This window comes from Balaenoptera acutorostrata, chromosome 2, assembly GCF_949987535.1.
Source record: "Balaenoptera acutorostrata chromosome 2, mBalAcu1.1, whole genome shotgun sequence".
NCBI lineage: Eukaryota > Metazoa > Chordata > Mammalia > Artiodactyla > Balaenopteridae > Balaenoptera > Balaenoptera acutorostrata.
This window is the reverse complement of record NC_080065.1, coordinates 166133900-166160294: the sequence shown is the minus strand read 5'-3', so window position 1 is coordinate 166160294 and position 26395 is coordinate 166133900. Positions and strand designations below refer to the sequence as shown.

General features: G+C 47.3%; 1 long non-coding RNA gene across 1 annotated transcript in view; it reads left to right on the top strand.

Moving 5' to 3' along the window:
* The window catches only part of LOC130707107 (uncharacterized), a 46385-nt gene that overhangs the window by 1440 nt on the left and 18550 nt on the right, over positions 1-26395 (top strand). The gene's annotated exons all lie outside the window — the stretch shown is intronic.

The window sequence follows — 26395 nt, the reverse complement described above, 5'->3', positions numbered from 1 at the left end:
ATGTGAATTTTACCTCAATTAAAAAAAAAGACATCATTACCCATTAATCAGACTTGGCCCACAGGCCACCAGTTTGCAGCCCGTGTCTTCTGTGCTGCCCTGACCAATGTCCTAACAATAGAAGTGCCAGACTTCAGAGGACTTGTCTAATTAAGAAAACTCATTAATAACTACTTTGGGTGTCAGCCCTTGGGGAGCCCCCAGTCCGGTAGGGTTACAGATGAAGTTTCAGCGCAAGGACGCGCTTCACCTTTATGGGCACCTGAGGGAAGGCCTCACTGGGGAAGTGGCTTTTGAGATGGCACTTGAAGGATGAAAGCCATTTCCATGGAGGAGGGTGCTCATGATGGAGCAAGAGCCTACGGCTGGAGAAAGCAGCACATGGCTGGGTAAAGGCAAGCTTGCTAGTGAGCCTGGAGCCCTGGCATGGGAAAGGTCAGTGGGAGAGATGGAGCACAGGTGGCACATTTGAGCAGACCCAGGAAGACCTCTTGAACTAGACAGTGGGAGCCTCTGAGGTGTTAAGAGAAGGGAGTGTGAGGACCAAGCCGGACTTTGGGGCGTGTACACAGGCCCTGTGAAGTGGTTGAGGCAGGGAGGCCGGATTAGAGGGGTGTCAGGGAACAGAAACAGGGCCACGGAGGGCAGGGGCAGTAAGGAGAGGAAGAGATGAAGGACGTTCATGAGATGGTCTGAAAGAATTGACTTGTCTTGGCAAGAAATTCTGTGAGGAGGAGAGGGAAGGGATCAATGATAAGTGACTTATCCAAGGTCTTCTGACCCCCCACCCCCAACCCCCAGCCCAATGTTTTTTCCCAGCACTAAGCTGCCAGAGGGAGGTGGGAGGAGAAGCGTGTTCAATATCTTAGAACATCCCAGCAGGAGAGAAGGAAATCAGAAGGTACTCAGGAGCCCAGAGATATAAAAGGCAGGGTGGGGAGGGGAGAGGGGCAAGAGTGTCTCCGCTGAATGGAATACCAAGAAACTGGCTTCAACCAGAGACAGCAGCTGCAGGTGGAAGGCTGGTGGACCCTTGGCTGCTGGGCATCAAGGTGCAGAGCGCAGTGGGCTGGGTAAGGGGTAGAGAGAAGCCTCGCTCCATCCCTCTAGCAGAGCTGTCATTCACAGAAACAGCTCAGGTCTGTGGCCCCCTCCAGCCTGGACTGGGCTACCTGTCCCCAGCCTCCTGCACAGGCTCTGGGCTCTGTACTGCTAAGAGGACCCCACCACCACTTCCCAGAAGTTGAGGAGCTGGCCTGGCAGAGTTCCTTCCTGCCTGGCTTCTCGGAGCCCTTTGAGGTTGTCCCAGTCACCTGGATGGTCCCCATCCAGGTGCAAGGCTGAGGGGACCAGCTGCCTTCAGTTCTAATCCAGAAAGTGCCTCCTCCTCCCCCTCCACGGCCATGCATCCTCATATCTTCCTATGCATATTCAGAAGCTTAATACCTTAGGGTGTTAACCACAGAGCATGACAGTGAACCCTTGGTTGCCCTCAGTTCAACTGCCTCTGATGGAAAAACTAGGGTCTAGAGAAGACACATGACTTGCTCATTCAAAACACATTACAGAGCTAGTTCCTGCAGAGCTGGGTGTGGAAGCTAAAACTCTTGCCACCTAGGAGTTCAACTATATTCCTTCCCTCCACGCTGGCTGCCTCTTGTTCTCGCCTCTGTCCCCTTGGCCCTTAGCTTCTGATCTGCCTTTCTGAGGCCTTTAAGAAGGTGGACTGGGCTCCCTGGTGGCGCAGTGGTTAAGAATCCACCTGCCAATGCAGGGGACATGGGTTTGAGCCCTGGTCCGGGAAGATCCCACATGCTGCGGAGTAACTAAGCCCGTGCGCCACAACTTCTGAGCCCGTGCTCCACAACAAGAGAAGCCACTGCAATGAGAAGCCCATGCACCGCAACGAAAAGTAGCCCCCTGCTCTCTGCAACTAGAGAAAGCCCGCGCACAGCAATGAAGACCCAATGCAGCCAAAAATAAAATAAAATAATTTAAAAAATAATAATAATAATTAAGGTATCAGTTGCTCATAGACAAATATACTTCATTTCTATAATGTCTAATGGTTTTTGGAAACTGCAAAATAGTTAAAATAGTTTCCTTATAAATGTATTAGAATTAATATTAGTAATAGTATATCCATTTTGCAAAGTAATAAACTAAGCTTCTGTTATATTTGTATTATAAAAAAGACAAATCAACCTAATTTTGACTATTGTTTAACAGCAGGGATGGATTCTCAAAAAGAGTTATCTCAGTGTCTCTTATAATATAAAGCTTCCTGAAAATTACCTCATAAAAATTTAGACAAGGATATATTAGCAAATCTGAGGATACTGATTTAATTAGAGAAAATGATAACATAGCCCCAAATTACATGAAGCAAAAATGCATATAATTGAACCAAGAAATAGGAAATTGCACAATAGTTGGAGATTTCAATACCCCACTTTCCATAGTGGATAGAACAACTAGTTAGAAGATCAACAAGGAAATATAAGACTTGAACAACACTATAACCCAAGCAGACCTAACACTCCATCCAACAGCAGCAGAATGCACCTTCTCCTCAAGTGCACATGGAATATTCTACAGGATAGGCCATGTGCTAGGCCATACAACAAACCTCAGTAAGTTTAAAAGGATTGAAATCATATAAATTATGTTCTCTGGCAAAGGAATTAAATTAGATATCAATGACAAAATTAATTTGGGAAATTCACAAATATGTGAAGATTAAACAATACACTTCTATATAATCAACGAGTCAAAGAAGAATCACAAAGGGAATCAGAAAATACATTGAGATGAATGAAAATGACAATCCAACATGCCAAAAGTTTATTGGATGCAGCTAAAGCAGTACTTAGGGGGAAATTTATAGCTCTAAATATTATTTGGCTGTGAAAATGCGTGAAGTACTGATACCTATTACAACATGGATAAACCTTGAAACTACTATGCTAAGTGAAAGAGGCCGGTCTCAAAAGACCACATATTATATGATTCCATTTATATAAAATGTCTAGAATAGGCAAATCTATAGAGACAGAAAGTCAATTAACGGTTTCCTAGGACTGGGGATTTGTGAGAAATGAGGAGTTACTGCTAATAGTTATGAGATTTCTTTTTTGGTGATGAAAATATTCTAAAATTGATTGAGGTGATTTCTCAACTAGAAATCACTGAATTATACACTTTAAATGAATTAATTAAATGGTATGTGAATTATATTTCAGTGAAGCTATTTTTCAAAAACAAGTTAAATTTGAATGTTGAAAATATCCTTTAAATATAGCACAAAACTGAAAGTATATATGTTAATTGGATGTTCTCCTTTATTTTAACCTAACTGGTGTCATTTTCAGTTTTGTAAAATATTCTACTCATTGTGTTTGCTTTTCCACCTTCTTTCTCCTGTACATTCCTTGAATTATCACATTTTTAGACACAACAACCAAGTGCATTTAGTCAAATTCGTGTATCACAGAGTTGATGTGGTTACAATAATAAATAATAAATGCCAGCAAAACTAAATGCCAGCAGCCTCAGTGAAACACAAAACAAAACAAAACAAAAAATGAAGATGGGCTGGGCAGGAACTAGGTCTCTGTCCCCCTCTACATGCTTGCCTGGACAGCGTGGGAGAGGCCAGAGTGGGTGGGGGTGGGGGTTGTATGCAGTGAACTTTGCTCACCTTCCTGGGCTCACAGGGCAGATACCTCTGCCTGGGCCACCTGCCCCCAGACTCGGCAACCCTGCGGAGCTGGCTCAGGAACCACACTGCCCACATGTCAAGGGGCAAGGCACTTAAGGCCTGGGGCCGGGGAAGGGAAAGAAGCTCCCTGGGTGCGCCCACTTCCTGAATCAGCTGGCCTTGGACAACTTCATTGCTTTCTCTGCAGCTTGGTTTTCTCATCTCAAAAAGGAGATCATAATTTGGCTGGGAGGATTAAATGAAGTATCATCTGTGAAGCACACGCGCAGCACGGTATCTGGCAGATAGTAGGCGTCTGTAAATGTCAGTTTGTCGTTCTCCTCCTTACGGGGAAGGTTGATCAGAAGGTCAGAATGCTTGCCACAGAGCCTGACTTAAGGTGGCTGGGAAAGCTGTTAACCCCCACCCAGCACGCACTCACGTTGTCTTGGGTCTGGTTCCCTGGGCTGGGTCGTATGTGCGTCCATGCTCCTTGTGAGTGGCCAAGACTGTAGAACCCTGGAGCCACCCATGGAGGCTTGGAATTGTCCCCTTCTCTCTGGCTGCCACCTCTGGCCTCATCACCTTTCTCCTTGATTTTTGCAGCAGCCTGCCTGGGCTCCCTACTGCCTGCTCTTGGCCTTTCCCCACTCTGCCCTGGAGGGCACTTTCCAGCCTATGCATTATGTCTCCACTCTCCTCTGCTTGAGAGGTGGCGTCCCATCTTCAGGACTGGTCCCACAGCTCCTTCAGGCCCAGCTCTGGCCCCTTGCCTCACGGACCTCTGTGCTGGGGACTGCCTCAGTGTCCTCCTCTGTAAGTGCTTGTTGTTGGGAAAATCCATTAAGGGCATCCACTGTGCCCAAGGCCCCTCCTCCCACCGCCAAGGCAAAACCACTCCCCCATCCTCTGTCACTGGGTCAGCGCTTGATGCAGTGCATCGGCACTTGTGGGTCATCTGGCTGTCACCCCCAGGAGACAGTGAGTTCTGAGCCCCCAGTCCACGTCCCCCAGTGCCTCCCCAAACCTGACGGTTGACCATGCTCAGCTCCGACCCACCATCTGCAAAAAAGCCACTTCATGACTGCTTTCTAACCAGGAGGAGGAGGATGAAGAAAGGCGGCCCTGGCTCTAATCCTGAGTCTGTAACTTCCTGGTGACCTCTCAGAGCCTCAGTTTCTTCACTTGTAAACAGGCAGAACCAGGTCATAAATGAAATGGCTTAACCCATGGGAAAGAACTGGCACTTACAGGGGCTTCACAGCTGTGTGTCCCCCGCCCACCCACTCTTCACTCGTTGCCCTCCTTTGTCCTCTCTTGTCCCCTGGGGCCAGGCCCTAGCCCGAGGGTGAAGGGAGGAGGGAGGAGAGCTGGCCGTTCCTGGAGAGGCAGCAACTGAGGATTTCAGACCACGGCAAGAGCAGGCTAACAGGTAACTCCTGGTGCCCGCTGTAGCTTCTGCCAGGTCCAAGATTGTTCTAAACCCAAGAGCTGTGTCACAACCGGGGCATTGTGGCTGTCGGGGTGGAGGGAGTAGGACCCTGCTCACCTGCCTGCACCCCACGCCCTGGGCTGAAAGTGGACTCCTGGGACCTGGACTCCCCTCCTTGAGTCACTCGTGCTGGGGAGGAGCCTGAGTTCACCTCGCTTGCCCTCCCTGCGCACCCTCCCCTGGTGACCTGGGGCGGCCTCAGGCCAACAGGTGGAGGTGGAAGCTGAGAGCTGCCTGGACTTGCTCAGGTGCCTGCCCTGGGGCAGAGAGCTCAGATCTGCAGGAGCCAGCAGGACTGCAGTGTGAAAGCTGCCCGGAAGTCCAGGCTGCCTGGCCAGCCCACTGGCCCCACAGCCAGGCCCAGGCCCAGCTGCCACCCAGGGTGGTAGCAGGGAACCTTGCCCTGGAACTTGTGAGACCTGGGCTCCAGTCCCTTGGTTATAGTGATTTATGGGTGGCAGGCAGTGGGGAAGTATGGGAGGGAGGGGGAAGGATTGAGAGAAGTCTGGGGAAGTCCATGGCAAGATGAAAGGGTTGTGGAGATCGGTGGCCCAATATAAATGTACCTAATACTGAACTGCACACTTGAAGATAGTTAAGATGGTAAATTGTGTGACGTGTATTTTACCACAATTAGAATTTTTTTTAAAGAAAAAAACTACACTGAAGTGAATTTAGATTTTCATATTCCAGTGTTCACTGAAAGGTGCTATTAGTAGAGAATTTTTTTTAACAAAGACTTTACCTAGATTACTTTTAAAGCTTAATTATGGACATTTCCAAACATGCACAAAGGTAAAGAGAAGAGAATAAAAGACCTCCAGGTATCCATCACCCCATCATCTGATTTTATTCATCTCCATATAAACCCTCCCCCACACCCCAGCCCCTCCCCCACTCTGGGTTATTTTATTTTATTTATTTTTGGGGACACCGCTCAGCATGTGGGATCTTAGTTCTCTGACCAGGGATTGAACCTGCGCCCCCCACATTGGAAGCACGGAGTCGTAACCATTGGACCGCCAGGGAAGTCCACTCCAGGTTACTTTAAAGCAAAAAACAGACATTATGATATTTCATCCATCAATATTTCAGTGTAGACAAGCATTTTAAATTGTAATATGCATTTATTTTAGGCCGGGTGATTTCATAGGTATGAAGGGTTCAGACTCCTCAGGGTCTGCCAGATAGGGCCACCTGGTGGTCTCTGCTTTGCCCTCCACCAGCACCAGGGTCACTGCTCTCCTGAGAGAGAACAAGGAAGCTCATTCCTCTCTCTTGCCCTCAAGGGAGGGCCAGGAGGAAAGACCTTGGGGTCACCTGTAGGACTCCTGCATGTGTGGAAAAGATTGCTGATGTGCTGAAGTGCAGGCTTCAGTGCCAAGACAGGAATGCTTCCCACGGTGGGTGGGAGCCACAGGCCTGACCAGTTAGGTTGTGGTCTTGGGGATCTCAGCTACTTGGCCACCCACGCACCCCCTTACTCACATGTCCACCCAGCAGGCACCTTATCTGCCCTTCCATTTATCCATGCCCTGCCCTGGGCCCTAATACATGAAACACCACAGACCTTGGAAGTCTGCAAATCAGCCCTCTCCCCTGTGTCTTCTGCCCAGGCAGAGGTTTCCCCCAGGCCCCTGCTTTGTTCCCCTTCCTCAGCCCACTGAGTAGATATGCCTGACACAGCCTGCCTATCTGGCTTCCATCCCCAACCCACAGAGGCTCGACTCAGACTAAGAGACTGGTGACGGCTGCGGCCTGTATGCAAACATTCGTTTGGCCCTACCCAGGAGAGCCAGACAGGCTGGCATACACCCTCACCTGCCTGGCACGCCCCCACCCCACCCTCTGACCAAACCTCTTCGGGCAGCCGTTCCCCCTCCCACTGCTCCACCTCCTCTGACATCCCGGCCACACACAGGTCCTCATCTGGTCCTCAAGGTCCTCGAAGCAGGAGTTGGTCCATGCCCCTGGTAGGTTTGATGGCAGGATGGGCACAGGATTGTGCGTGTGGTGTGGACATCAGGGAGGTCAGGCCCTGGACCAGTCTCTTACTCTGCACACAGCTTTTAGCCTCAGGGGGCTTACCAGGCTGACAGGGACAAAGACCACCCCACCCGTTGTCCCTGGGTTAGTTTACCCACAGGAGCCAGTGGGAAGGTCCGCACATCTACTGAACAGTTTGTTGCAGGTCCATCCCCTGGGCAGCAGATGCTGAGATGGAGTTAGGAAAGGGAGAGTTTATTGGGGGAACATCTATGAAAGAAAAGGGAAGGGAGCAGGATTGGGCAGAGGGCACCACCAGCCGATACAGACCCCAACAACTGTGCCCAGCGAGGGGCTCCAGATCTAACTGCCTGTTGGAGGATTCCTCATCGAATAGGTATAAGGTCCTTATACTACCGCCTTGCTGGCTTCCAGAGAAGAGTGTGACCTCCGTCTGAAAGCTGAGATGGACCCAGAATATGCAGTTAGCTGGGCACCGTCATCCAGCCACACTCCTTGCAGCTGGACAAGGAGTCCTTTCTTGCCGGGACACATCACCTTGTCCTACCCAGTCACACCAGGCAGGCTGTGTGGCTGGGGGCCCTGGGCTGCAGTATAAAACCTTTAGCATGGAAGCAGGTTAATGGTGGGATCATGGTCTCCTAGACTGTCTCCCCCCCCAGCAGGTGCGGGGTATGGTCGAATGCATACGTGAACAAGTGGATGAACTTACTCTTCAAAAACTGAGTTAGTGCGATTCTGGAATTTAGCATCAGGGGACCTGCACTCACCTTGAGTCTGGGCCTTTATTAACTGTATGACCTTTAACCTGCTCTGGACCTTAATTTCCTTATTTGTAAAATGAGGGTGATGATGCCTGTTGTAAGATTTAAACATGGTGACATCTCCGAAAGCCTGGTTTAGAATAAAACCACGTGTCTGACATGATCTTACTTACGTGGAGCGTAGAACATCGCCCCGTGCAAGATAAGGGATAGTCAGAAAATACACCAGAAATGTTAACAGTCAGTGTTTCTGGGTGATTTGTTTTTAGATTTAATTTTGAAATAGTTTTGGTCTTAGAGAAAAGTTACAAAAATAGTGAAGTTTGCTTATACCCTTGACTCAGCCTCCACTCATGTTAATGTCAAACATAACCAAGTACAGTGTTGACAACTGGGAAGTTAACAGCGGTTCGGTACTGTAAATTGTGGACTTCATTTGCATTCAACCAGTTTTTCTACTAATGCCCCCTTTCTGGTTCAGGATCCAGCCCAGCACCCCACAAGGCGTTTAGTTGTCATGTCTTCTTAGTCTCCTCCAGGCTCTGACGTTTCCTTAATCCCTACTCATCTTTTGTGACCTCATTTTTTGAAGAGCACTGGCCAGGTGTGTTGTAGAATATCCTCAGCTTGTGTTTATCTGAGGCTGAGCAGCATGGGGAAGGGTACCACAGAGATACGTGCCTTCTCAGTGCGTATCAGGGGCTATAAGATATCAGTGTATCTCCTTACTGGTGACTGCGAAGACCTTAGAACACTTAAATTCCGGTTACTACCCTTTGATTTCCGAGCTACTGTTCTCTGTATAACTCCGCAGGCTTTTTTTTTTTTTTTTTTTTTAGTATTTATTTATTTTGGCTGCGCCGGGTCTTAGTTGTGGCATGCAGACTTCTTAGTTGCAGCCTGTGGACTCTTAGTTGTGGCATGCATGCGGGATCTAGTTCCCTGATCAGGGATCAAACCCGGGCCCCCTGCATTGGGAGCATGGAGTCTTACCCACTGGACCACCAGGGAAGTCCCTCCACAGACTTTATTATTGTTCTTTCACTCAGCCAGTCTTCAGTTCGATTGACCCACGTATTTACCATGGCTTTTGTCCTTCATTCCTTCCTGCATCCATGATCTGCCATCTCAGATAATTTTCCTTCTCTCTGCAGAACAGCCTTTAGAATTCCTTCAATGTATAATAGTCTCCTGGTGGCATACTCTCTCAGTTTTTTATGACAATGTGTTTATTTAATGTTTCTTCTTAAAGGATAGTGTCTTGGTGTATAGAATTCTAAGTTGGCACTAGTTTTCTTTTTAGTACATTGAAGCTATTGTTCAACCATTTGCTGGCTTCCATTTTTGCTGTTGAGGAGCCAGATGTAGTCGAATATTGTGAATCAGTCAGGTTTTGCTAGAGTATGATGCAGTAACAAACAGCCCCTGAATCTCCTTGGTTTGCAACAACAGAGGTTTGTTTCTAGCTTCATTTCCATGTCCTGCAAGTGTTGGCTGCAGCTCCTACCTGGGACATGCTAGTCTCCTAGCAGAGGGAAAAGAACCATGGCAAAATCATGTGATGGTTTGTAAAGCTTTTGCTGAGAAGTGGTGGCAGATGTCGTTTATCCACACGTTATTGGCCAATGCCTGACTTCAGCAGGGTGGGAAAATACTAGCCTCCCATGGGGGTTGGTAACAAATACAGTTGACCTTCCATATCCAAGGGTTTTGCATCTGTGGATTCAACCAACCATAGATCAAAATTACTGGGAAAAAACTCCAGGAACTTCCACAAGCAAAACTTGAATTTGCTCTGTGCCTGCCTACTATTTACTTAGCATTTACATTGTATTAAGTACTATAAGTAATCTAAAGATGATTTAAAGTATATGGGAGGATGTGTGTAGGTTATATGCAAATTCTACACCATTTTATATAAGGGACTTGAGCATCTTAGAACCAATCCCCTATGGATACTGAGGGATGACTGTAATTGGGGACAGTAATGCTATCTACCACACTGTGGCTTCTTTGAAGAGTTCTGTAGCACTTAGGGTACACCCAGGAAAATATAAACTATGTTTGTTTTTTCAAACAAAGGGGATATAATACACAAGATGGATTGTTTACACAGATTTTTGAGGGCTGCAAGAGCAAAAGAGGATGCTGAGTTTACCCAGATATTAGTAATTACAGGAAGCAGCTGCCACCCCTTGGCCTGGGAGGATAAAAGGGAAGAGGCAGGGTTAGCAGGACCTAGGGGCTTGGAGGAGGACCTGCAGCTGGGACTCTGACCATAAGAAGGGCCCTGCTGGCTTGGGCTATTACCTGAGAGGGGGTTTGGTGTGGCTGGTGCTGGGAGCGTTGAAGGGAGCTGGGGCTGCTGAAACGAAACTACAGGAAGGAATCCCCTTCTCCCACCTGTTAATCTCCCTTTAGTGCCTCCCATTGGCCGAACGGAACAGAAAGTCAGCTGGCAAGGGGGCCTGGGAAATATGGTTTTCAGACCCTCGCCCCAACATCACAGAGAGGGTTACAGAAGGGTGGGCTGAGACCTGAGAGACAAGAGGTAAATAACCAGCATTATTACCTGTTTTCCTCTGGATGCTTTTACCATTTTTCTATTTGTCTTTGATTTTCTACATTTTCACTATGTTGGGTCAAGACATGGATTTCTTTTTATTTATTCTGGTTGGGATCCATTTGAGTTCTCAAATCTGTAGATTAATATCTTCCATCCGTTCTGGAATATTCTCAACCCATCTTTTTAAAAAAATTTATTTATTTTATTTTTGGCTGCATTGGGTCTTCATTGCTGTGCACAGGCTTTCTCTAGTTGTGGTGAGTGGGGGCTATTCTTCGTTGCGGTGCGGGGGCTTCTGATTGAGGTGGCTTCTCTTGTGGTGGAGCACGGGCTCTAGGCACGTGGGCTTCAGTAGTTGTGGCTCACAGGCTCTAGAGTGCAGGCTCAGTAGTTGTGGCATACGGGCTGGGTTGCTCCGCAGCATGTGGGATCCTCCCGGACCAGGGATCAAACCTGTGTCCCCTGCATTGGCAGACCAGGGAAGTCCCCTCAACCCATCTTTTGAATGTTGCCTCTGTTCTGGTCTCTCTTTCTTCTTTCCTTCTGGAACTGCAGTTAGAAATATGTCAGATCTTGTAACTTCCGTAGCTTCTGTATTTTCCACCTTTTTGCCTTCCCATACTTCTTTCTGGTTCGTTTCTTCTGAGCAGCTTTCCTGTTCTCTAATTCATTCTCCAGCCATGTCAAATCTGCTGTTAAACCCATCCGTTCAGTTTATAATTTGAGTTTCGAGTTTTGAGTTTCTATTTATTATGTTTTTGCATATGATATATAATTTTATGGAGTTCTGAGTTCCTTGCTGAAATTTTCAATTTTAGTATTTAATTTCTTAAACATAGTAAGTATAATTTGTTTTATAGTCTGGAGTTCCTCCAGCTCTATTTCTGTTGATTATTATTTCCAAAGGTTTTTGGTCAAGGAATCTTGCTTCCTCCTGTGTCTCGTTATTTTTGTATGTTGAATATTGTGTTTGTGAAATTATTTGTAGAGATAATTTGAAATAGGGTGATTTTGTCATTCACCAAGGAGAATTTTCTATTGCTTTTGCCAGGTGCCTGGAGGGATTAGCAAACTGAGATCATGTTAGTTCATACTTAGGGCATGATGTTTTCTAGGGCACCTGGATGAGTCAGAGCTTGACTGCCATTCAGGGCAGGGCTGGTTTGCTTTCAGTTAACCCTTACTTCTGGGGTACAGTCCTTTGGGGCTGAATCCAGTGTCAGGCTGGTTTGTCAGTCCCCGCCCCACCCCGACCCCGGCCTTGGCAGGCCCTTGAATCTGATTTTTGTCTCTAGCCATGCAAGGCCACTAGAGGTGAGCTTGACCTCTCAGCCACTTCTTTCCAATTGGCAAAAGTTTCTGGGGGCAACCACAGCATCAAGTATCAGGGTCACCTCTTTGGAATCCTGTCCTCCCTGGGACCTCGGCACAGCAGTTCCTCAATATCTTCTTAGCTCTTTGATGCTTTTAAGAGTGAGTAAGTGAGTGTGTGTGTGTGTGGTGGGGGGGGGGGAATTCCCTGGCTGTCCAGTGGTTAGGATTCCAGGCTTTCACTGCCCAGAGCCCAGGTTCGATCCCTGGTCAGGGAACTAAGATCCTGCAAGCCGTGATGCGGGGCCCAAAAAAAAAAAAAGAGTGTGTGTGTGTGAGAATTGTATGAGCATTTGCCCAGCTCCTTTAGCTGTCTTCAGCAGGAGGTTTTGTCCAAAATATCTAGACTGCCTTTACTGGAAGAAAGGTCCTGGTTTGCCTTTTTTTTTTTGGCCGCGCTGCAGGGCTTGCAGGATCTTAGTTCCCCGACCAGGGATCGAACCCGGTCCCGGCAGTGAAAGCGCCGAGTCCTAACCACTGGACCGCCTGGTTTGCCTTTTAAACTATTAAACTATCAGTGTGGAGAGTGGATCAGAAAGTACAAGAGTGGTTTTGGGGAGACAAGTTATGTTAATCCATGTGGAAGATGCTGTAAGCTTGGATGAGGGCACTGGAGGCAGAACTGGAAAGAGGACAGATTTTGAGAGCTACTCTGGATGTTGAGATGATGGGCTTGGTTTTTTGTTGTGTTTGGAATGAGTAACTGAATGTAATAGTCCCAGTCTCAGAGACAGGTGTCTGAGAGGAAGAACAATTTGGGAAGGGAAGATCAACAGTTTGGCTTTGGGTATGTATATTTGATGAGGCTTTGGGATGTCCAAGAGAGAATGTTCCATAGGCAGTTGCATATTTGGGTCTGGAGTTCAGGCAGTGATATATAACATTGTGAGTCTTCAGTAGGAAGGGGGCACTTTGACCCTGTGGTTTTCTTGAATGGAAATATTTTAATTAGAATTTTTTCCAACACTGATGATTTTTTCTTGGGTCAATGAAGCATTTTTTGAATAAATTGCATTAAAGCAAATTATTTTGATGAAAAAAATTTAAATACAGAACAGTCAAACGACTTCTTATTTTTTGCATTTAAAGTTTATTTTGCAAAAAATTATTTTCATGGTTATCACTGCTTTTCAATTTTTTATTCAATCTAATTTTAAAATAAAATCAATTTCTTCTCCAATCAGTTTGCATTTCCTTTTGCGACTGTTATTTCTATCAAGTCCAGTCTCCTGGATCAGGTTTTGCAGATCTAAGCTACGTCAAGAAGATTTGAATTTTTCCAACATTTTAAAACCAATCATACATTTTGCCGGTGCAGTTTCAGCTGTTGTCAGTTTTATTTGGTGGTGTTCGGTGGAAGAGTGATAGTTTGTCTCTGTTTCTTAGGGAATCCAGGAGAAATTTTTGAGGAGTTTTGTGATCAAGACAGAAATGGAGGGCTTCCCTGGTGGCGCAGTGGTTGAGAATCTGCCTGCTAATGCAGGAGACACGGGTTCGAGCCCTGGTCTGGGAAGATCCCACATGCCACGGAGCAGCTGGGCCCGTGAGCCACAGCTGCTGAGCCTGCGCGTCTGGAGCCTGTGCCCCGCAACGGGAGGGGCCGCGATAGTGAAAGGCCCGCGCACCGCGATGAAGAGCGGTCCCCGCACCGCGATGAAGAGTGGCCCCCACTTGCCGCAACTAGAGAGGGCCCTCGCACGAACCGAAGACCCAGCACAGCCATAAATAAATAAATAAATAAATAAATAAATAAATAAAAAATTAAAAAAAAAAAAAAAAAAGACAGAAATGGAGAATGAGAGAATAGAATAGCTGAGGAATACCAGGACATGGGGCTAGAGGGAAGGAAGAGAGGGGAAAGGGCAGAGGGGGGCAGAAAGAGAGGGGGAGGGAGAAATGGAGGATTTGGGGAGACAGGAGAGCATACAGGGTACAGCAGGACAGAATACCTTGGGGTTTAAACAAGCAGGGTAAAAAATTGCCCTGCTGTCGCCCTCTGTATAACACTGAAGCCCTGAGGTTCAGATCCTCTGGAGAGAGAACGGGGTTCAAGGTCAAGGCTGGTGGGACTACCAGATGTGAAGGCAAGTCAAGGAGGATGAGGAGCCAGCGAGACCCTCAGAGAGGGAGGAGGAAACCTGGCTGGGACCCCCGCCTACCCTCCGGGTCTGGCTGGGCCCAGGTGTGCACGCGCTGCCCTGGCCGTCATGCGGTCGGTCGGGAAGGTAGAGTGACAGGGAGCCCCGCTCAGCTGACCTGATGGGGAGACGCGTGGTGGGAGTGCTGTGCTGTGCTGAAGGGAGAGGCCCCTGCAAGGACGGAGTCCTGCTGTTCTTCCTCAACTCCAGGGGCCCCGGATCTCCTCACTGTTCATGAGCCCAGCCTGGGGGTCACCCTGCAGAGACTGGACTGGAGCAAGGAAGCAGGGGTGCAGGTGTCTGGGATTCTGCCGGCTCTTTGATCCAGAATGGTGGCTCGGGTCTGGGTTCATAGGGCCGAGCCACCCTCACCAGGCCCCCCCAGCCAGGTGCTGCTGCCCTGCCCTGAGCCACCTGGGACACCGCACAGAAACCGCCCCCACTCCCCACATGGTCAGTTCTTTATCAAGTGCTCTCAGTTCCACAGCCCTGGGACCTGTCTGTAAGGCGGCCAGGTTTAGCAAATGAAAACACAGAACTCCTAGGCAAATTGGAAATTCAGGTAAACAATGAGTTATTTTTTATACCACTTTTTAATACTAAAAAAATAATCTGTCTGAAATTGAAATTTAACTGGGGGTTTCACTGTTTTGTCTGGCAACCTTACACTCCTCCCGCAGTTCTCCCCTCCTTTCCATCCCCACCCCTGACTCAGGCCCACCTGAACTACTGCAGCCCCCTCGAATCCTCTGCAGCTGCTTCTACTCTGGCCCTCCCTGGGCCATTTTCCACACCAGTCACCAGTTTACTGGGCCAACAAACATCTCTGATCTTGCCACCTAAAACCCTGCCCAGAGGCTGCAAACTCAAGACCCATAAACACGTTTGGTGGTGGTGGTGGTGTTTTCCATCAGAACATTTCACTATAAAGACTGGATTTCTGGCTTCTCTTTTTTTAAAATGTGAAGCTATGGCAGCCCTGAGCCCAGATTTCCACCTTTGCCTCTATCACAGGGAGCCAAGAACGCCTCTCCCTTTCAGAAAGGCCCTAGTCTGCACTTCCCCTGGGTCCCGTGGGCCACATTCATTTCCTTAACCTGCCCTCGTTCCATCTGAGCTTTTGACCCCTGATCTGCTAAAGTCAGATTACCAAGCTTGACATTCAAGGCCTTTCCAACTCAGAAGACATCTCCTCTCTCCCACCTTCCTTCTCCCTCCATTCCTTTTCTTACCTTCTTCTCCTGGCCCATGGAACGCTGGATGGCTTCTTAGCCTGTCGCATCCTGGCCACACTGTTCCTGCACCTACTGACCCATCTGCCTAACAGGTGATCCTCCTTCCTGTGGTCACATCCTGGCCCAGGCGACAAGGACAGCCTCCCTGAGACGCCCTCTGTCATCTCCCCACTGAAAGGTGCTCTCTGCATCTCTTCTCTGGCCATCCACAAAACCATTTATGTTCATTGCCAGCTTCTTTCTCAACACACATACACACAAATAGATCCGCATGGCTGAGCATCCACTCCGTAGATGCTGGGGAAACAAAAGGAAAATGACCTTTGCGAGCTCCCAGGTAAGTGTGGCAGAGCTCATGGGCAGGGCTGAGAACAGGTTCCCCTACAGAGAAAACATTCAGCTGCCTCTAACTTGGAAGAGGAATTTCCCAGACCGAGGAAACAACCAGGAAACTCAGGAAACTGAGCCTGAAGGGGTGTGGCCCACCTGGAGCCAGTGGGAGCGACTTCCTGGGAAAGGGGGAAGGTGCTGGAAGCAGTGGAGCCAGATGTGAGCAGTCCCAAAAGCCAAGCTCAAGACTTGACTCTAGCATAAGTAATTGAAGACCAGTGGAACTTTTAAAGCAAAGAAATTAGGTAATGAGTTACTAGAGTTACTAGAATGTAAAACCCATGAGGCGCAGGGATTCTGGTCTGATTTATTTTCAGAAGGCTGGTAACTAAATAAATATTTATGTAATGTGTGAATGAGTGAATGAATGTGTTGCGCGAAGGTCATTCTGGCAGCAGTGAGAGGACTGACAGGAGTGGGAAGAGCCTGGGAAGGGAAGTCAGGAGGTGTGGGGAATACCAGGTCCCAGGTGAGGGTATGCATGGACAGGGGGAATGAGCAGAGGGATGGTGGGGCCACCTCTAAGGTGACTTAACTGCCTTTAGTCTGAGGGTTTGGCCTTCATCTTTGCAGCAACTCTGCATGGTGTCTGGCCCAGAGTAGCTGCTCAAGAACTATTTGTTGAACTTTCAACAAAAGAATGTCCTAGGTCTCCTCAAAGACAGAACCACGTGCTCTTGTCTCCAGCAGTATGGTGGCTGGTCTGGAATTTCCTTCTCCAGAAACTGGTCGTTCTTACAACATTTCTCCCCAGTTTACTTAGAGCTTTGCAGACATTGCTTCATTTGATCCTTATCACAGCCCTGAGAAGTGGGAACCATTAGCTCCATTTCACAGATACAGAGACAGAGGCCAAGAGAGGTTGTAGGACTTCACCAGAGTAAAACGTGGGAGAGATGGAATTCAGACCCAGGTCTGCCAGTGTCCACATCCAGGCTTCTTTCATCATTTAGCTGGAAAGATGTGAATAGCAAATGTGAAAAGGCACACGACAGCCTGTGGATTCAGTGCTGAGCAGGTACTAATGGTCACAGCTCATGTTCATTGAACACTTCCTGTATGCCCAGTACTGCTCCAAGCAGGTTGTAACAGGGAAGAACAAAATCTGACTCCATGTTGGATCTGTTTCTTTTACTTTGACCTTTGCTTTCTGTTACTGTTGTTCTGTCTATAGCTATAGGCATACATAATGGCCTGCCTTGGGGAACCCTGCCCCTCTGCCTGAATGTTAAACTAAAGTGCCTTTGTTCACAGGGAAACACCCTGACCCTGCCCACCTGTGAATGGCTGCAGAAAAGAAGAACTTAACACATCCCCTCCCCCGAGGCTGGCCAAAACCAGGAGATATTTTGCAAGATTTATGACCTTTTTACTTTACTTCCTCACCTCCTCCCCCCTCTGCTCTATAAAATAAATTAGCATCCAGACCCTGATAAGATGGTACTCTAGGACGCTAGTCTGCCATCTTCTTGGACACCTGGCTTTCTGAATAAAGTCGCTATTCCTTGTCTCAACACTTCATCTTCCAACTTATTGGCCTGTCATGTGGCCAGCAGAGTGAGCTTGGACTCAGTAACAAGGTGACACGAGTCACCTCATTTATTCCTCAAACACCCTCTGAGTTTGGTCTGTCACTCTCCCCATATTACAGATGTGGCAAAGTATAAGGGGTGGGGAAGGGCTGACACTGCCAGGGAAGGCCTTGGGTGGAGGTAAGCCTGTGGGTGGGGGAGGAGGAAGGCATTCCTGGAGGGAGGCCTGGCTTGAGTAAAGGTGTGGAGGATTGGGCAGAAAAGTGGGGGGCTTCCGTCAGAAGAGGGGGAGAGGCTAAGGGGCCATGTTAACCAAGGCCCTGGCCTGTCGGCTCTCTGGAAGGAACCAGACCTGGCTGATTGAAGTCTGGCCACAGTAGGTCCTAGGGCGGGGACTGGGGTGATGGGCGTGCACTGGGCAGTGGTGAGGAGGAGGCAGGAGAGGGAGAGATGGCTGCTGGTCAGCATACTGCAGGCCTAGTCCAGGTGAGAGATGGTGAAGACCTGAAACAGCAGACATCAAGAGGGAGGGAAGAGGCTTTCCCAAGGAAGGATGGATGGGATAGGTCAGCAACCACCTCTGAGTGTCACATTCAGTTTTAGGTGGCACATTTTTATCAATAGATGCCTGTAGACCAGAGATTACATACTGGTGTTCGTAGGTTTTTGTTTTGCCTGCACAGTATTGACTCATATAGTGTTTTGTTTTAATTAATTACCAACTTAAAAAATCAGGACATTTCAAATACAAATCCAGATTTCCTGTTTCTACTGGAAAGTGAGAGAACTGGCAATACTGGGGCCCCACTTCTGCATGGTAACAACTGGCTTATTTCCAATAACCAAGGTACCAATTGTTGTTTCCAGTAACTGAGGTACATACTCTCTTTGCTGCAGTCGCTGCCACTCTCTATTGTACTCCACCCACCTCACACGCTGATGTCACTGGCTTGGCCCCCGTAGACACTGAGTTTGCAACACCTGATTTGGATAAACTGGAGCATGTCTGGAGGAGGGGACAGATAAGTTAGTGACTTGAAACATGTTATACAAGACCAGCCAGAACAATGGGGGATATTTACCCTCCGGAGGTGTGATCGTAGCCTTCATGTTTAAAGGGCTAAGATGCAGGCGGAGGAGGCAGGTCTGTTCTGTGAAACCCCAGAAAAAACTGAGGACCAGTGAAAATGTGTGTGTGTGGGAAGCAATTTTCAGCTCAACCTAAGGCCATTTTTCAACATCATAACTGTTTCAAGATGTAACAGGTAATGTCAGGAAGTGGCCAACTCCCTGGCGTGGAGGTGGGGGCAATGTTCAGGCTGAGCCTGGACGACAGTTTCGCCTCAGCCATTCAGAGGGAATCCAAGTGTTGCCTGTGTAGCTGAACTGCATGCCCTTCACGGTTTCTTCAGCCCTTCAGGGCTGGATTCTGTGCCCGTAGACTGGATGCCCGGGTGAGGGAGAGGGAATAGCTAAACTGGCTCCTGTGTGGCTGTCCCGGAAGCCTGAATGTGGCGGCTGCTGCTGGGAGAAGCGGGGAGTTTAGGCTGCAGCTGAGTGGCAGGAGGGGCAGGATAGTATGTTTTCTGTGGTGCAGCATGAAAAGCTTTGGGTCAGACCAGTTGGGTCTGTAAGAGGAGAGGCATGTTGGATGACCTCCAGGGACCCTGCCTGCTTAGGCCACCCGATGCCCTGATAGGAGTCTGGATGGCTAGGCCCTCTGTCCAAGAGGGACAGGGTAGGAGTCAGAGTAGTGGGTGTTGGGGGCTCCTGAAGGCAGCTGCTGTAAACGTACTTCCTAAATGGGAAAGGGAGCTGTGATATTGTGATTTAAAATGATAAATATATATTTGGTCTTCTTGTGTCTGGCACAGAGCTCCTAACACCCTTGGAATTTCCTAAGCGATAAGAGAGATTTAAAGTGTCTTTTGTTATGTTAATGAGGTGACTTTTGGACGCACCTAAGGATGAGGACTGTTTGCCTGCAGAATCAACCATGTGATTAGAGGGTTGGAACTTTCAGTCCCACCCCTTGACCTCTGGAGAGGGGAGAGTGGCTGGAGGTTTGGTCAGTTGCACTGGTCAATGATTTAATCCATCATTCCCTGGTAGTGAAGCCTCCATAAAAATCCAAAAGGATGGGGTTTTGGAGAGCTCCTGGGTTGGTCAACACCTGGAGATTGGGAAGAGTGGCGTGCTCGGAGAGGGTGTGGAAGCTCCGAGCTCTTTCCCCATACTTTGCCCTGTGCATCTCTTCCATCTGGCTGTTCCTGAGTTATATCCTTTTCTTTCTTTCTTTCTTTTTAATTTTTATTTTATTTTTTATTTTTTAATTTATTTTTGGCTGTGTTGGGTCTTCGTTGCTGCACGCAGGCTTTCTCTCTTTGCAGCGAGCGGGTGGGGGGGCTACTCTTTGTTGCGGTGCGCGGTCTTCTCATTGCGGTGGCTTCTCTTGTTGCAGAGCACGGGCTCTAGGCGCACAGGCTTCAGTAGTTGTGGCACGTGGGCTCTAGAGCGCAGGCTCAGCAGTTGTGGCGCACAGGCTGAGTGGCTCCGAGGCATGTGGGATCTTCCCGGACCAGGGCTCGAACCCGTGTCCCCTGCATTGGCAGGCAGATTCTTAACCACTGCGCCACCAGGGAAGTCCGTTATATCCTTTTCTAATAAACTGGTGATCTAGTAAATGTTTTTCTGAGTTCTGTGAGCCACTCTAGCAAATTAATTGAATCCAAGGAGAGGTTCTTGGGAACCTCTTGATATAGCCAGTTGGTCAGAAGTGAAACCAAACGCCCCCCAAACCAAGTTCCCCTGCTGAGTTTATGATTAACTTCTCTATCCAAAACTTTATTCCCATTCTTGTCTCACCCTTGTTTCCCTCATGATTGAGGAGGATCAAAGAAATGGGGGGATCAAAACCAAGCAGGACCCTGCAGGGCCCTCCTGGATACAAAAGCCCCTCTTTGTCTCCTGTTTCTTATTTATGGAAAAAGGCTTTAGTCTCCTAGACCTTCCCTGAGTTCCAAAGAGGAGACTCAAACAGTTACTAATTAGGGAAGTGAGGGAATGCAGAAACAAAGGAAAAGCTGTCAAACAAGGGAAGTAAAGATAGCTAAAACAATAGTTCAGCCATAAAGCAGAGTCCTAGCTCCTCCTCAAGGGATTCACATAACAATCTGACACATATCTTTGAGCTCTTCTGCAGAAACTAAGACCCACCCCCACCACCCAGGTGGAGGATGGTGACCGCATGCCGACCACAAGCACGACACCCCAGACTGGTTAGAACCAGAAGGTTGATGATTAAGATTACAGAAACATCACCCTATTACCTTACCATGAACCAGTCAGAAGAAAGTCCATGAGCTGCCACCCTCACCCCAAATACTGCCTTTAAAAACCCTTCCCTGGGGCATTCCCTAGCTGTCCAGTGGTTAGGACTGTCACTGCCATGGGCCTGGGTGCAATCTCTGGTCAGGGAACTAAGATCCCACAAGCTGTGGCGGGAAAAAAAAGAAAAAGGAAAAGAGATTTATTTGAGCCAAACTGAGGACTATAGCCCAGAAGCCAGCCTCCCAGATTACTCTGAGAAACTGCTCCAGAGAAGCATGGTTTTCAGCACAGCTTTACGTCTTGTCAGAACAAAGAACATTAAACAAGTCAGGGATACATTTCTTGAAGGTTTCAAAAAAACCAGACCAGCACGTACACAGCAAGTCAGTATGGCCTTAGCACCTGGGAGGGGAGTCTTATCATTGAAGGAGTACCAGCATTGGCGTCCCAGGAAGGGAGGCATTTAATCTTTATTTTTAACATGGACATTCTTTACTTCTGGTCAATGTGCCCTTTTCTTTAATAATTAAAGCAGATGTACAATATATGTTTGATAGGCCACAAACAGGTTATTCTAGTTAGCATAAAATTCAAGTTAACTCATGTATAAGCCAGAATGACTTCCCCATACCTCAATATGTAAACATTTCTCTTATCAATTGCTTGGCGATGTGGGAGAAAAACCCACACATTGGAACTGGGGTGCAGAATTGGAGGAGCATATACTTCCCTCAGTTCATCTTTTTGTTGCAGGAAGGGGGACCCCTTCCAGGGCCCTAGAGTGGGCTCTTGTCTAGCACTTGGAAATGAATTGTCTGAGGAGACACATGTGCTGGCAAAGCAAGAGACTTTATTGGAAAGGGGACCAGAGTAGAGAGCAGCAGGGTAAGAGAACCCAGGAGAATTGCTCTGCCACGTTGCTCGCAGTCTCAGGTTTTATGGTAATGGGGTTAGTTTCCGGGTTCTCTCTGGCCAGTCATTCTGACTCAGGGTCCTTTCTGGTGGAACGTGCATCACTCAGCCAAGATGGATTCCAGCGAGAAGGATTCTGGGAGATTGGTAGGACACATTTACTGGCATCTCCTCTCTCCTTTTGACCTTTCCCAAATTCTTCCAGTTGGTGGTAGCTTGTTAGTTCTGTGTTCCTTACCAGGACCTCCTGTTGTAAGATAACTCATGCAGGTGGTTACTATCGGCCTGGCCAGGGCGGGCAGTTTCGGTTAGTGGTTCCCCTGACTCCCTGCTAAGAGACTTCGTACTCAGGATACTTCTTGGGAATTGGGGCGGAGGTCTCTTTCTTCTGTGACTACTTCCTGCTGAGAGTGGACATAGTCCTGCCTAGTAGAGTAGAAATCTCTCTCCACCTGATCTAAATCGAGGTATTCTGTGCCCAAAACTGGCATTCACCCTTGTAATAACAGCAATTTAGCCTGAAACTTGTTGGACCCTGTTGGACAAGAACCTTGTAAGCAGTTGAAATAGACAGGGGCCAAACAGGAGGCCTAACAGGATGGTCATTGCTGGGCCCAGAAAAGGAAGGCAAAATTTGGGGTGAGGGCTGCAGGGTATGTGACTTTCTTCTGATTGGTTGGTGGTGAGGTAACAGAGCAGTGCTCCAGGAACCTTGAATTCAGCCTTAAGTTACCATCCTCCACCTGGGTGGGGGCCCCAGCTCTGTGGAAGAGCTCAAAGATATTCTTATGCATACTCCTTGAGGAGGAACCAGGATCCTGCCACAAGGGTGCACCACCATTTGATTGTTCCTCCCCTGCTTCTGCATCCCCTCCCTTCCATGATTAGCAACTGTTTGAATCTGCCCTTTGGAACTCAGGGAAGGTCAAGGAGGCTGAATGAAGCCTATGTCCTACAAACAAGAAACAGGGGACACAGAAAGGATTTGTACTCCGGAGCCCCACAGAGTCCCACTCAGTTTCAATTCAGGGAACTAGGTGACAACTGCTCTGGCCACTTTCTGCTAAAATGGGGCATAGTCCTGCCTCAATTTGGAGAATAGAGTCCTGGATCTGAGTCTTGGATCTGAGTCTTGTATGATCAAAATCTCAATCCCTTGGCCTGCCATTTTGGTGTAACAGACCCTATTAAAAGTAGTTGGAGGAGTGACAACTAGAATTTTAATAGACAAAATAAATCTCATTCCCTGAGGAATTCAGAAGAATAAGTCTGAAACCCAGTCTGGACCTCACACCCTGAGGAGACTTGTAGCCAGGTAGCCAGTTGTTTGCTTTTATCTAAGTAGGTTTAACTTCCAATGTGGTATTAATATATACATAACAGGAGCTATTGGCCACTCCACATCTCCTTTTTCTACTATCTGATCTAAAGCAATTTCATTTTCTGAAAATTTAACAGTTACAAGAGGATATCTTGAAACCATAAGGTTGCAGCTATCAGCTGCCAGCAGACATTGTTTTGAGAATGGCTGGTGGCATCCCAAGTCTGACACAGCTCAGAAAACTCAAGTTCTTAGCAATACAAGGACTTGTCTGAAATCATGTCCATAATGCCACCTAGTATTACCTTGGATGTCTGAACCACAGCTACTGCATTTTGACTTTCAATTGCACTTCTCTCCTTAATGGCCAAAGCAGATGTCACCATTAATGATTTTAGTGATTTTCTAGATATGAGAAGATGCAAGAATTTGGACTCATAAAGTCTTTTCCTGAAAGTATCTAACTATCTGAAGGCCTGTTCTGCCAGTTTTTCCAGAGCACAGAGTGCCTCATTCCTGATCTCCACCCTGAACTCCTTTCAGGGTGTGTTGAAGGTCAGTGGCTGCAGTGGCCATTGACCTAATCCTTGCAGAGGCAGATGGCAAGTGCCAATTTTCAGTTGGCAGGGCCCCTTCAGGGTCATAAATTTGACCATGGTTTAGGGGGCATTTCATGACCATTTCATCTCATGGTGCTAGGAATGTTCATTCCTAGGTCTGGCAAAGATTTTGCTGATAGGCCACTCAATGTGCTATTACTGGACTAGGCCTTATTAACAGTTGCCAAAAGTCTCTGGACCACCTGTCTTACTAGTCTCTTATGGTCCAGGAAAATATTCCCTCTTGTTGTTTCTTTCCATATCTAGAGTTACACTGTTACAATCATTGATCTCATATGGAACTATATATCATCATTTTATCAGAGGCTCAGTCACACATTTGGTAATGCAAGAAACAGCAATTTTGCAAAACAGGCAATATAAATATAGTACTGTTAGCAGTGTTAGTAAGGTCATAAGCAAGAATGTAAGTCAAGAACTTCCATTAGGTACAGCCCAGTATATCCCAGGTCGTCTGACTTAGTCTGTTCTGTACCGCAAGTGCCAATTTTCAGTTGGCAGGGCCCCTTCAGGGTCATAAATTTGACCATGGTTTAGGGGGCATTTCATGACCATTTCATCTCATGGTGCTAGGAATGTTCATTCCTAGGTCTGGCAAAGATTTTGCTGATAGGCCACACAATGTGCTATTACTGGACTAGGCCTTATTAACAGTAGCCAAAAGTCTCTGGACCACCTGTCTTACTAGTCTCTTATGGTCCAGGAAAATATTCCCTCCTGTTGCTTCTTTCCATATCTAGAGTTACACTGTTACAATCATTGATCTCATATGGAACTATATATCATCATTTTATCAGAGGCTCAGTCACACATTTGGTAATGCAAGAAGCAGCAATTTTGTAAAACAGGCAATATAAATATAGTACTGTTAGCAGTGTTAGTAAGGTCATAAGCAAGAATATAAGTCAAGAACTTCCATTAGGTACAGCCCAGTATATCCCAGGTCGTCTGACTTAGTCTGTTCTGTACCAATCCTTATCTTTTTTTTTTTTTTAAAGATTTATTTTTTTTTTATTGATTAATTGATTGATTGATTGCTATGTTGGGTCTTCGTTTCTGTGCTAGGGCTTTCTCCAGTTGTGGCAAGCGGGGGCCACTCTTCATCACGGTGCGCGGGCCTCTCACTGTCACGGCCTCTCTTGTTGCGGAGAACAGGCTCCAGACGCGCAGGCTCAGTAATTGTGGCTCACGGGCCCAGCTGCTCTGCGGCATGTGGGATCTTCCCAGACCAGGGCTCGAACCCGTGTCCCCTGCATTAGCAGGCAGATTCTCAACCACTGCGCCACCAGGGAAGCCCCCAATCCTTATCTTTAAGGGAAGTTTTATATTGGTATTGTCCATGAGGCACCCAGCCCTATTTCCTAGTGTTACCAGGCTGGTTATCCCTAGTATGGTTTAATTGTCCCCAACCTAAGGGAGCCTTTAAATTTAAATGACCATAGCCTGATATTAACTTCCTGGTTGCAGATCATGGACCATTTGATCTTCAGCCAAAGACAGATTACTGAGTTAAGTTTCAAAAACAAACTTAGAGTGTCCTATTAATAATTCAATTAAACTTTGCAACAATATAACATAATAGCAAGGAATTATCTGAGAAGTGAGTCTTAGTGAATATAGACCTCAATAAACAGAATTAGAATTTGATATCCATTGAAATATCTTTTTCTCTTTAAAATTACCCTCATTTTTGTCAAATATAGCCAAATCAAGGTTAATTTGTTTCTAAAGTAAAACTGGTCCATCAACCCCATAGGCTCTTCCACACTGACTCTGGTGTAATTTCTCAGGAGTCTCAGACTGAATTCCCCAAAAGGCCTCTCTGGGCCAGGAAATCCATGCTGAAAGTGCGTCATCACATTTTGCCTTGGTGAATTTCTCGCTTTTAGAGGTCCCCAAAATATCAAGATTCCTACATCTGTTAGGAGGTGGCCTTCCTAATTTATCTGATAAAGCTGCTGGGAACCTAAAAGTTTCCAGTTTCTGGAGGGAGCAGATAGAGAGCAAAGATAAATATTTCAATTCTGCTTACAAAGGTATAATTTACAAAATTACTGTAAGTCATAATTAGTTTGAAGGGAAGGGTTTTCCTTACAGCTGGAAAACACAGATTTAAACCAGTAATTTTTCAGATAGAAACCATAAAAATTATATCAGTATTCACCAGTTCACTCAGTCCTATGTAACTAATCCTTTCGTTAACAGTTTTATGAAGCCATCAGGTTTTTCCTTAGGATTCTTTAATATCTTACGCAGGGCTTCCCTGGTGGCACAGTGGTTGGGAATCTGCCTGCCAATGCAGGGTACACAGGTTCGAGCCCTGATCCAGGAGGATCCCACATGCCGCGGAGCAACTAAGCCCATGCGCCACAACTACTGAGCCTGCGCTCTAGAGCCCGTGAGACACAACTACCGAAGCCCACGTGCCACAACTACTGAAGCCCATGTGCCTAGAGCCCGTGCTCCGCAACAAGAGAAGCCACAGCAATGAGAAACCCACGCACCGCAAGGAAGAGTAGCCCCCGCTCGCAGCAACTAGGGAAAGCCCGCGCGCAGCAGCAGAGACCTAAATTAAAAAAAAAAAAAAATCTTACCCAGTTCCCCAGTACAACCTGAGATTTATCAAAGTACAATAACTGTCTATAAATGACAGAAAGACTTAAAAAGTCATGGTTATTAAACATCTGATCACAATGTAATTGACAAAAGAAACTTACTGCTGTGACATGCAACATTTTAAAATAGCTAGAATTTTGACTGATAACATTTTACTAGTACATACTAGATTTTTAAGAATTCCATGTAGGGCTTCCCTGGTGGCGCAGTGGTTGAGAATCTGCCTGCCAATGCAGGGGACACGGGTTCGAGCCCTGGTCTGGGAGGATCCCACATGCCGCGGAGCAGCTGGGCCCGTGAGCCACAACTACTGAGCCTGCGTTTCTGGAGCCTGTGCTCCGCAACCAGAGAGGCCACGACAGTGAGAGGCCCGCGCACCGTGATGAAGAGTGGCCCCCGCT